Consider the following 11,315-nt stretch of genomic DNA (forward strand, 5'->3'; position numbering starts at 1 on the left):
TCGCCCTGAATGCCCATGAAAAATTGTCCACCCGGCATACGTTACGCAAGCATTATATGATATTCACCCTTTTTTAGTCATTAGTTCATTTCTGTTGTTTAAATTGTAGAAAATATTGCCAACGCGACAACTAACGACCAATTTTCAAATAAATAATTAGTACGATGGGATAATTCAGGGTTACAGAGGGACGTTCACCTAATCTGACCCAGCCAATTGATAATCTGAGCGCGTCAAGAAATGGTCTTGTCCACACTGTTATGAAAACGATTCTAATGTGGCTGGCTTTAACAAGTTTATGAATGAGGGTTGTAACAAGCACAAAATGTGAAAATCGGTCGAAAAAGCTTAACTCATCAGACCGACACATAAAAAAAGCACAGACCGGACGTGGCAGGGTATTTATCTTTCCCGCATCCATATAAACAACAATACACAACACTTAGCACAGAGTACTTAGTTATTGACAGCTAGTTCAAAGCAAAGAACAACAAATAATAAGACATCGTATATCTAAAACTACAGTATACAAACCAACATCCAATGGAATTAGTGTAAACAAGTGTTTGATTTTTTCTACCGTCACAATCTGAACTTGATTACAGCTGCATGTGTTTGTGTACTCTTGGATGCTAATTAACAGCATGTAAAACATAAGACCACGATACTGTACAAAAGCGCAAAGAATGATCGAATATAAGTGGATAGATTTTGGCAATTCTGAACATTCTTCCGAAAGTAAGGAAGACGAATGCAACGAACACGACGAAAATGTTTTCCTTTCTGTAGTAAAGCAAAGTGTCCTATTTCAGATACAAATTAATTTGTGATAATTGTTGCCCGTATATAATCGTTATTTTGTTTGATTTTTAAACATGAGCACTATATTGCATCGAAATTGTCTTATTTTATAGGACTATATATGCAGTGGCGGAACCTGGAACCGCCCTTGCTTTGTGTAACGATGGGTATCATTTCAAAATATTAGATATATGTAACATTGATAAACAATATGCTCAAATTTCAGAAGATTCAACAACTTTTGATTTTTTCACTATAAGTGAAACAAAAATATCGGAAATAGGCAATGCCACTTAAACATGCATGTGATCTTGTTCAATTGACATCATTTTATAATGATATAAGCTTTGATGTCTGTTCAAATTATTTGTATTTTATCTAGCTCACCTGATCTAAGGGGTCACTTTGCCGTTGATGTCGGCGTTGGACGTTAAAAGCTTCTTTGAAAAATATTGGAACCAAATAAGACACTCGTGTTATCTTGGCAGTCTTTCATTTATTTAGAAATAAGCATTATAGCTATGACGTGATTTCAAAGAAAAGTAAATAGTGGAACTATGATATTCGATATGAATTGATTTCGCTTATAAAATGTGTTCAGAAAAAAGCCAACAAACAACAAAAAACCATTAGATCACAGTGCTTGTTTGCTTGCTTCTTTAAAAGAGGGGGGGGGGGAGAAGGCGTAATCCCTCATGTCAAATTGAACATACATTATGTAAGCTGAGAGCGAAAATTTAATGCAAAAAAGATATTATTTCTGACCAAAAGTTAGTGTACGCCTTGTATACCCCGTGAATCCGCCGCTGATTTGATCTGGTCATATTGAATAGACACTAATTAACTATTGTTGTCCTGCATGTTGACCTTTATATGTCGTGTGGTGTTTTTTTGTATTGGTGAGTTGCTGTATAACATTGACGTTAACGAACTTTGATCCATATTTTCTTTGATGCACATGTTAAACAGCAGGTCCGATATTATTTTTTTTCCAGCGGAAATCGTGCTTATCCGTCCCGTGTTCCAAGTAAACGACTACAAGCACCGTTACAAACTTGGTACATGCAAACTTCAAGTCAAGAACTTGGAAGGACCTCAAGTTTATATGAACAACCTACTTATGCAAAAGTATTTAACACTACAAAGAACCCTTACTCTCGTGTCAATAAATGACGTCCAAAATCTGGGACAGTCAGTCTTATCAATAGACAACAAATACCAAAAGTAAATATTTATTTACAAATTACCAATGGATAAAGTCAATATACAAATATATTGTACAATTTGATGATTACTCAGTGAATAAAGGTTAAAAAATCTTATTTTACTCTTTTTTCATTACAGGACGATGATTAATTATTTATCATTAAAAATTGCATGAAAATTGTAATATTTGCCACTGGGCATTCATCAATCAAATATTCTTTAGTCACTTTTCTTACATGCAATAAGACGCGCGTCACTTTTATTATTGGAATTTTTGTGAATTTTGGATCCTCAATGCTCTTCAACTTTGTGCTTGTTTGGCTTTATAAATATTTTGATATGAGCGTCACTGATGAGTCTTATGTAGACGAAACGCGCGTCTGGCGTACTAAATTATAATCCTGGTACCTTTGATCACTATTATTATACAATTCTAATCATATACGAATAAGTCTCCGGGTACGGGATTTTTTTGCTGTGTTAACGTTGAAGACCCTTTGGCGGCATTATGCTGTGTTTTGCTCTTTGGTCGGGTTGTTGTCGTTTTGACAAATTCACCGTTTCAATTCTCAATTTTATTTTGTTTTGTTGTAGGACTCAGTTTTACTAGGTTAAAGGACCCTTCTTACTTTCTAGCTATAATTGTTTTTCACTGTCCTAAAATATCAGTGTCACGGTCATGAAATATTTAATAGAATCAAACTTGGTCTAGTCAAGTTGAACTTAAGTTTAACTTATATCTTATTTTGGACTACATCCTTGTTGATTTTTCTGAATCAAAATAATTCACTGGTTGTTGTCAGTGTTTAAACCAAGCCTATATCTAAGTGCGTTTTTGTTACATTTCCCTTTTTTAATGGTCAAGGTTTGGTTGCGTAACATGTTTTAACAATATTTGTATTAATGATAGGTTAAACTTTTGAAACTACGTGACGAGAAGCAGGATTCTAACTTAGACGAGTTCAAGAGTCCTAGACTCATGGGAATCTGTCTTGACTCACCATTTTCAAAACTGGTGAGTCCAATGATGCATCAAGATATTAAAATTTAACTGAACACACTTATCATCATTTTATAAGAAACGTTTAAAAGTAATCTGAATTTAATGTCAATGCAATGTTCTATCAGGAGACTAAAATAATAATCAAATTGAAAGTATCTTCTTCTTACTGTTGGACTCACCATGGCAAAAAATGATGAGTCCCTGTACTCGCCTTCAAAAATCCTTAGTGAGAACCCGACTCGCCTTCAGAGAACACTACGAGGGAGGAGGTTTAAGTGGTTTCAGTGTTTTAAGAAACAAAAGTAAAATAAGTTTCGATTTCAAATTATGTTTTGAAGGGACCAATAGATGGCTTGTCAAACTTGCCAGATAACGAAACCAGTTAAGAGACATAAAAGACGACAACAGTTTTCCGCCAATTACTGTTTTTCATTCTAATCATGGTGAAATATCTCCGAACATATAATCCAGATATAATATATAGGCACATATATATGATACATTTGGAAAATGAGCATCTGGAGAGAAATGACTTAGAATGCATTAGACAGTCCATGTACATGAAAAGAAAACTTATTGCATTGCGGAATATTTAATACAAGATATGCCAAAGGAAAAGAAAACAGAAGCTTTGGCTGATTATGTTTTAGCCACATATGTCGATGACACAGTGTTTTGTTTCCACAAATACACCTTGAAATCAATTAATTATGTGACATTTTATTGTTTTGGTTGCTAATGATTTGATGCGAAACAAATAGCTAAATATCCATTATCAGACTCTCCTATATAATATGTGGTCAATATTACCATAGGTTTGTAAATATTTACAAATAATGCCAATGATCAGGTACAGTTACCCTCTAACTATACTTTTCGGACAAAACAAACAATCCCATTTCAAATCCGGTCATTTTAGAAAAATGAAAAACAAATAGCATGGTGTCTATATACTTGTTTGTCTAAAATATATATACAATCGTTATTTGACATAGTAAAGAAAAAAACAATAATAAAACTTGTCATGTTCACTGACAAAGATTTCTGTTTGTACAAATTATATACAGCAAAACACATTTTACTAAAAAAATCCCTTATACTGATTTCGTTTGTTCGTAAACCTGTTCAGTTTCTCTGGTCCGTTCAATCGTTTCTTTTTCGTTGTGGTTGATTTGTAAGATTTGTGTTACGAGCAATTGATGTAATTGACTCGGAATTTACTGTCTGTTATTACTAACAGACCAAACAACTATATAAAAATTATGTATAGAACGAAAATATTGTAATTTTGTAAAAGGCTATATATTATCTTTTCATTTAAACAGATTTTTACAATACGAAAGCGCTCGTTTCTGTGCATGCACAAATTGAGAAATACGGTATCTTTTAATCGTCTTAAAAAAATTATTTTGATGTTTTTGTCCGTTTGTCATTTCTGATAGTTATTTTATTCGCAATCAAACATAGGGAATCCCATTTAGCATACTTCCAAAAAATATGTGCCTGTCCCAAGTCAGGAGCCTGTAATTCAGTGGTTGTCGTTTATTGCTGTGTTACATATCGGTTTTCCTTCATTTTTGTCTGAGATTTTCGAACATTAATTATGCCGTTAGTTTTCTTGTTAGAATTGTTTTACATTTGTGATTTCGCGGCGTTTTATAGCTGACTATGCGGTATGGGCTTTGTTCATTGTCGAAGGCCACGATCGTTGAACTATAATTCTTAATTTCGTTGTAATCTGGTCTCTTGTGGATCTAGTTATCTCAATGGCAATCATATCACATCTTGTTTTTTTTATACTAACAAGAAGTCATCCAGCGTATGCTTTGGAAAATATACCGCTTTGACATATCAGAGAAATAAACCGAATGTTTAGGGGGGAAAAACGTATCAAAGGTATATATAATCGGGAAGATATAGGATAAAATGTTATTTTTAATAACTGTTATCTGCTTTTTTTTTGCGGCTGATAATCACATGTTACATGATGTATCACTACAAAACAATTCATAGAAATGACAGTTCGTAAAACATGATTGACTTTTTGACAATTTTTTGGAGCCCACTATTGCTACATATAGTTCACATCTGTCATTTTAGCAGAATATCGGTGCCAATTATTTACGAAATGGTGACGCCCAATCATCAGTTTGTCTGTACTGGCACGGAGACTGACATGTATACAAGTTTATACGTGTATTTTTGTAACTTTCACACAAGAATCATGTAATTATCTTCTTACTTGCATGTAGCCTGATTTCCGAAACATGTATGCAGTCAGCTTTGTAACGATTTGACTTTGTCTAGAATAATCATTGTTCGTTTTTTTCTGTCGTTGTTTTGGTTAATTTTAAAGCACAAAAAGTCAACATAATTCGGACGCACCAAATTTATAAAATTGATTCTATTTTGTGTGCTGTCATTTGACAGATATTGATTTGCGACATGGAGAGTAAAACGAAGGTCTAGAGGTGAAATACCCAAAAAATTCCCAACAGTTCATATCTATATTGGGGTCTGGGAGTTGTTTCCACAACACAAAATGACGAACCAAAGAATGAAGAAAATTACCCCCCCCCCTTTCAAAAAAAATAAATTTAAATATCTACAGCTCAATAACGATAGCAAAAAACTTGGAGAAATCGAATTTGGGTTTACAGGGAACAACATAAGTCGATTCGAAAAAATATTTCGTTACAGCTAATGTCCTACCGCATGTAGGGGAAGACTGGTTACCTTGCTTGCTCTGTTTGTACATTGACAATTGTAGCTGGGATAACTTTCAATCAAATTTAAATGTAATATATACTGGTTTAATAATGCCTATCTATATTGTTTGCAGATGTCAATCTTTATTACAATGCTTGCGCTAACAAACAAAGGAAGCCAGCCAGCCAAAGTTTTACTCTACAAGAATTAGGAAATTAGCTGTATAGCGTTTCAAGTTATTGCGCTGACACTATTTGGCAGCGACACATTAATAATCGATCATTCTCTTTGGGAATCGAGTTAAAAACGGCTTGAAATCAAATAATTTAGAGATGAACGCACCCAGCAGACCCTATTTTAAGGTGCGCAATTAGTATGGCATACCTGATTGTGACAGCTTATTTACTATATGTCATATTGATATCAAATACAAATATAACCATCATATCTATATGGCCTTGTAGTTATCTGTCCCTACCATCCCCAATGAGTACACACCGTACGTCAAAATGAGTTACTTACAACCTTATTCTTCTCATCGGACACATAGACTTATGTGAACCCTGTACAGCAGCAATATTAACATTTCAAAAAGGATATTTGTTTATTACTAGTAACAGATCCTGAATTTTCAAAAGAATGTAGGGCCCACCAAAAAAGTGGAGGAAAAAAAATCGAAAAACAATTCATTAAAACATAAATGTTAAACTAAAAAGGGACAGCGGATACGCCTATATAGGTAACCTCCTAAACCCGCCTCCCCTAAAAACATATACAACCAGATGTTCCGCAGGGCGCAGCTTTATACGACCGCAGAGGTTGAACGCTGAACAGTTGGGGCAAGTTAAGACACAACATTCCAGCTTGATAAGCTCTGAATTTGGATTGTGACTAAATAGTAGACACATCAAAGGTTTCTGACACAGAAGGAATGTGATCTAAGGAACTTATTTTTTTTTTTGCTTTTGAGTAATACTCCATGCTGTTGAATACAAATCCCCTAAAAAAAATATTTGAAGAAAATTCCTTTGTATTTTCTGAAATCTGAAATAAGAAAATTTTTACCCCACCACTCCCCATTTTTTTTACCTCCCCCAATCCCTATTCCAAAAATAATCTCAATTCAATTTCTAATTAAGTTGGCAACAATAACTACTTATTTGAATACATCATAAAGTATTAAAATATAAAATAACTTACAGTCATGATTAAAATTAATATTAATTAACAGTAACTTCTAAAAATAAATTTACAGCTACACGTCTCAAGACAATTATCACTTCCTTTAACATAATTTTCAAGCAGTGTAAGGGAGGTAATTAAGTAATCAAACATATATATATATATATATATATATATAGCATCCTGCAATTATAATGAGGAGATGAGTAGATGATCATTTATGTACACTAAAAATAAAATGCTTCGTGTATTGTATCAGAGATCCTTGTTTAATTCCTACAAGAAGGTAACACCTCCCGAAACGAAAACTTATTTTGAATAAGCTAGAGTTAGAGGAGGGGATAAGGTCTCTGCGCAATGCTAGGCGGTGTTGTCGTAGAAGTTAAAAAATAAAGTACAGGTTCCAGCCCCGGTGCCGGGGAGGAAGTTACGAATCAAACCTACTCTAACATCGTAAGGTTGATTTTCTAGGCACTTTATATATATATAAACGAGTCTAAATTAAAAACTACGTTCAAACCTATGATTGCATTGGATAAAAACCGCAATTTTTATACGTGTGCATGTAAAACAAATTTCGTTGTAGAAGGGATTAAAAACAGCACAAACAACATTTTTTAAAAGACCAAAAAAGTGAAAAAGTATATTTAAACAAAACGCATTTGACTAACAGGTCGAACAACTGATGTTCTTTAACCCTGCTGACTGCCATTGGCGATTGCCAAATAAAATTGATCACAAGATGTAACAAAATGGATCTTAATATAAATTTAATACTAAACAGAATTTTTTTTTAACTTGTGGCCACGATGCTATGCTACAAACATACGGTGTCAATATTTTTTTAGTACACCAGATCCGGATTTCGACAATAAATGTCTCTTCAGTGATGTTAGGGATCGAAACGGTTTTTGGAAGGCCATATAAAAAGTACCCTCATTTTTAGATAGACTCTTGAATTTTAAGAGCCAATATAGGATGAACGGATCATATAAACCGGAGGGAAAATATGATACAAGCCCAAACGAAAAAAAATAAACGAGTCTAAATTGAAAACTACGTTCAAACCTATGATTGCGTTGGATAAAAACCGAAATTTTTAAACGTGTGCATGTAAAACAAATTTCGTTGTAGAAGGGTCTAAAAACAGCACAAACAACATTTTCCAAAAGGCCAAAAAAGTGAAAAAGTATATTTAAACTAAACGCATTTGACTAACAGGTATATATAAGTACGTCTGAGTCAGTGACAACTCTACAGCAGATGACGGCTACAGTGCAGGCGATTAGGTGTCACTATATCTAGCATGGGTTCAAATCCCGGCGAGGGAAGAACAAAAACCCTTGTGTTTCCCCTTTTTTTGCCCCTAATTGCTTAATGATTTGATCCATTACCCCTATAACCATCCCTTTGGAGTATGGAGACTTGTGGTACAATTTCAGAAAGATTTATACACTTAAACACAAGTTATTGACTGAAAACTACAAAAATGCTTCTTTGGGCCCCTTTTTTGGCCCCCCACTTATAGAAACCCCCATGGAGCAAGAACCCCAAAACTCAATTCCTGAATGTTCAGGGATATTAACCCCAAACTAACATTAAGCCTTCCCTTCATTATATGGAACCTTGTGGTACAATGTCAGAGAGATCCATACAGATAAACATAAGTTGTTGTCCTGAAACTTCAAAAATGCTTGTTTTTTACCCCTTTTTGGCCCTTAATTCCTGTTTGCCCAGTAACCCTTAAAATATATCCCAACCTTCTACTTTATGCATGGTATAAACATTGTGGTACAATTTCAGAGTAATTTTTCTTGATAGAGGGTTGCTGCTCACAAGGAAGCTATTAAACCAAGAGTTCCAAATGGTGAAGTTGAAATCATCCCTTTGTAAATTTTACGGACGCCATCACGAGTTGGTTGACCGTAATGGAATAACCGTTTCACAGGTGATATCGGATATGTTCCTTACGTCGGAACTACAATCCCCTTCCCTTTCATGAATGTGACCTATTGAATTAGACTATTTACCTGATTTGTAATCACATAAGCAACACGACGGGTGCCACATGTGGAGCAGGATCTGCTTACCCTTCCGGAGCACCCCTAGTTTTTTGGTGGGATTCGTGTTGTTTATTCTTTGGTTTTCTACGTTGTGTCATGTGTGCTGTTGTTTGTTTGTCTTTTTCATTTTTAGCCATGGCGTTGTCAGTTTGTTTTAGATTTATGAGTTTGGCTGTCCCTTTGGTATATTTCGTCCCTCTTTTATACACTACTTATTGTCCTGAAACTAGATAAATGTATGTTTTGTGCCCCTATGGACCCCTAATTCCTAAACCGATGGGACCATTACCCCCAAAATCAATCCCAAGCTTCCTTTTGTGGTTATAAACATTGTTATCGACTCCCAGGAGTCGATATTAAGAATTGAACGATGGACAGTCAGTGCGTGAATTTTTCTTGCTACCTGATTGGAAGATATTACGAGACGTGAATAATAAAAGTTTATTGATTGGTTAGGACAATCCAAACCTAGCAAATGTCCTTTAATCCCGTAGAGTATCGGATCTGTCCTCTCTATTTTCGCAATTAGATTTTCCCTGGTTATTAATCATGCATATTCATGATATTGGTACACAGGTAACTTTTATCTATAAATAGTCGAATCTTCTGGAGTTTCGTAAACAACAACGTTAAACGATAATTACTACTTCATAACGTGTGACCTCACGTGTGTGGTAAAATTTGTTGATTGATGCACGTGGCTATTCTAGTAAATGAATAAATCTACAAAGCGAGAGCACTTTTCATTTTCATCAGCTACGAGCCGACTAGCCCTTTTTGAAAGGCTAATGCTTGTGTTAACATTTTATTGATTTCTATTTACTTATACTAAAGATATTATCCGGAAACCATCCGTCTTCAGACGACGCTGATGACCCACGACGACGACGACGCCGCCGACGACGACGTGATACCAATATACGACCGCAAACACGGTCGTATGAAAAGTCATAATGTAAAGCAACTTACATTAAGAGAAGCGAATGGCAAATTTCGTAAATGCAGACATATTTATATATCTTGCCATGTTAATCATTTTTCTGTATTTACAATTTCACAAATATATCTGTGTTTTTTTAACCTTGTAAAATTGGTAAATTCGTTCCTCCACTTTTACTATATTATTATATTTAACACTATTAAAGGATTATTATTCTACTAGTAATGTAAAGATGTTTAACAAGGTGAACATCTGTCCTCGTTTTAATGTTTCCATTTTCCTTAATGACTTAGAGGATTTAAAAAGGTTTGATACTCCAGAAAATAGATTTGAAGAAAATCTAGCAATAAATGTTAAATAATTCGTCATTCTTTCTGTTTTTGGCACAATGTTTTTATTCGAGACTTTAGTTGGGGTACAACACAAACAATTGTGCCTAAAATGTAACGGTATTTGTTTGAGTTGAAAAGATTTCATTTTGAAGAAAAACACAAATGATAAAGCAAAGAACATTATTATTTGCATTGGAATTATTAGTTTTAATTGTAGATATAACTTTATAGTTTATCTTCCGTGATGAACAACTTGATGTTTAATCTATATGTAAATAATCGTTCTAAATTAAAGTGGATAACATTTAAATCAACTTAATATAACTGTGGTCTGTCCTTTATTTGGAACAAGGACGTATACTTCAGATATTAATAAGCTAGTTATATAGACGATCCTGGTTTGGCACGACCTAATTTTATAATAAAAGCCTTGCTGAAATCTATATAGAGCAGCAACTTATAGATAAAAAAATTTATATGCTTTTCTCAATTCTGTATCTTTTCCGGAGGAACAATTGTATTAAAATTAAGATAAAAACGAAAATGCAAGACTTCATATATTTAAGTTGAGTTGTTTAAATTGAAATCAAATGCTGGGAATTGGAATTTCGTTTTATTATTATTATATCTGCATGTTTTTATTTAACCTACATTTCTATATATACCAAACAAAATTGTTCAATTAGTTTCTGAAGAATTGTTTTCTTAAAAAAACCCACTGTTACCAGGAACATGTAAATTAGATATATATTGTTCCCATGGGAAGCAACATGAAGTGGACTACCTTGACCTATCACTAGATATTCATAATCAAAATAATGGGATGATCAAGATCCAAGGAGTTATCACTTTATATGTCATCAAACCTAAAAATATTGTGAACATATAAGAGATTTTCTCGTATTTTTAGTTTTTTTTTTAAGTATATCACATATGCATTCAAGTATTGATTTCTCATTTTTAAAGTGGCCCCAACTCTGAAGTCTAATTTCTAAGTGCTAATCAATGAATTTCCATGTCTTAAAATATGAAATTTTATCACGGTTTTTACCTATCCATAACTGTTTAGCAAATACATT

This window comes from Mytilus edulis, chromosome 5 (genome assembly GCF_963676685.1).
Source record: "Mytilus edulis chromosome 5, xbMytEdul2.2, whole genome shotgun sequence".
Classification (NCBI taxonomy): Eukaryota; Metazoa; Mollusca; class Bivalvia; order Mytilida; family Mytilidae; genus Mytilus; species Mytilus edulis.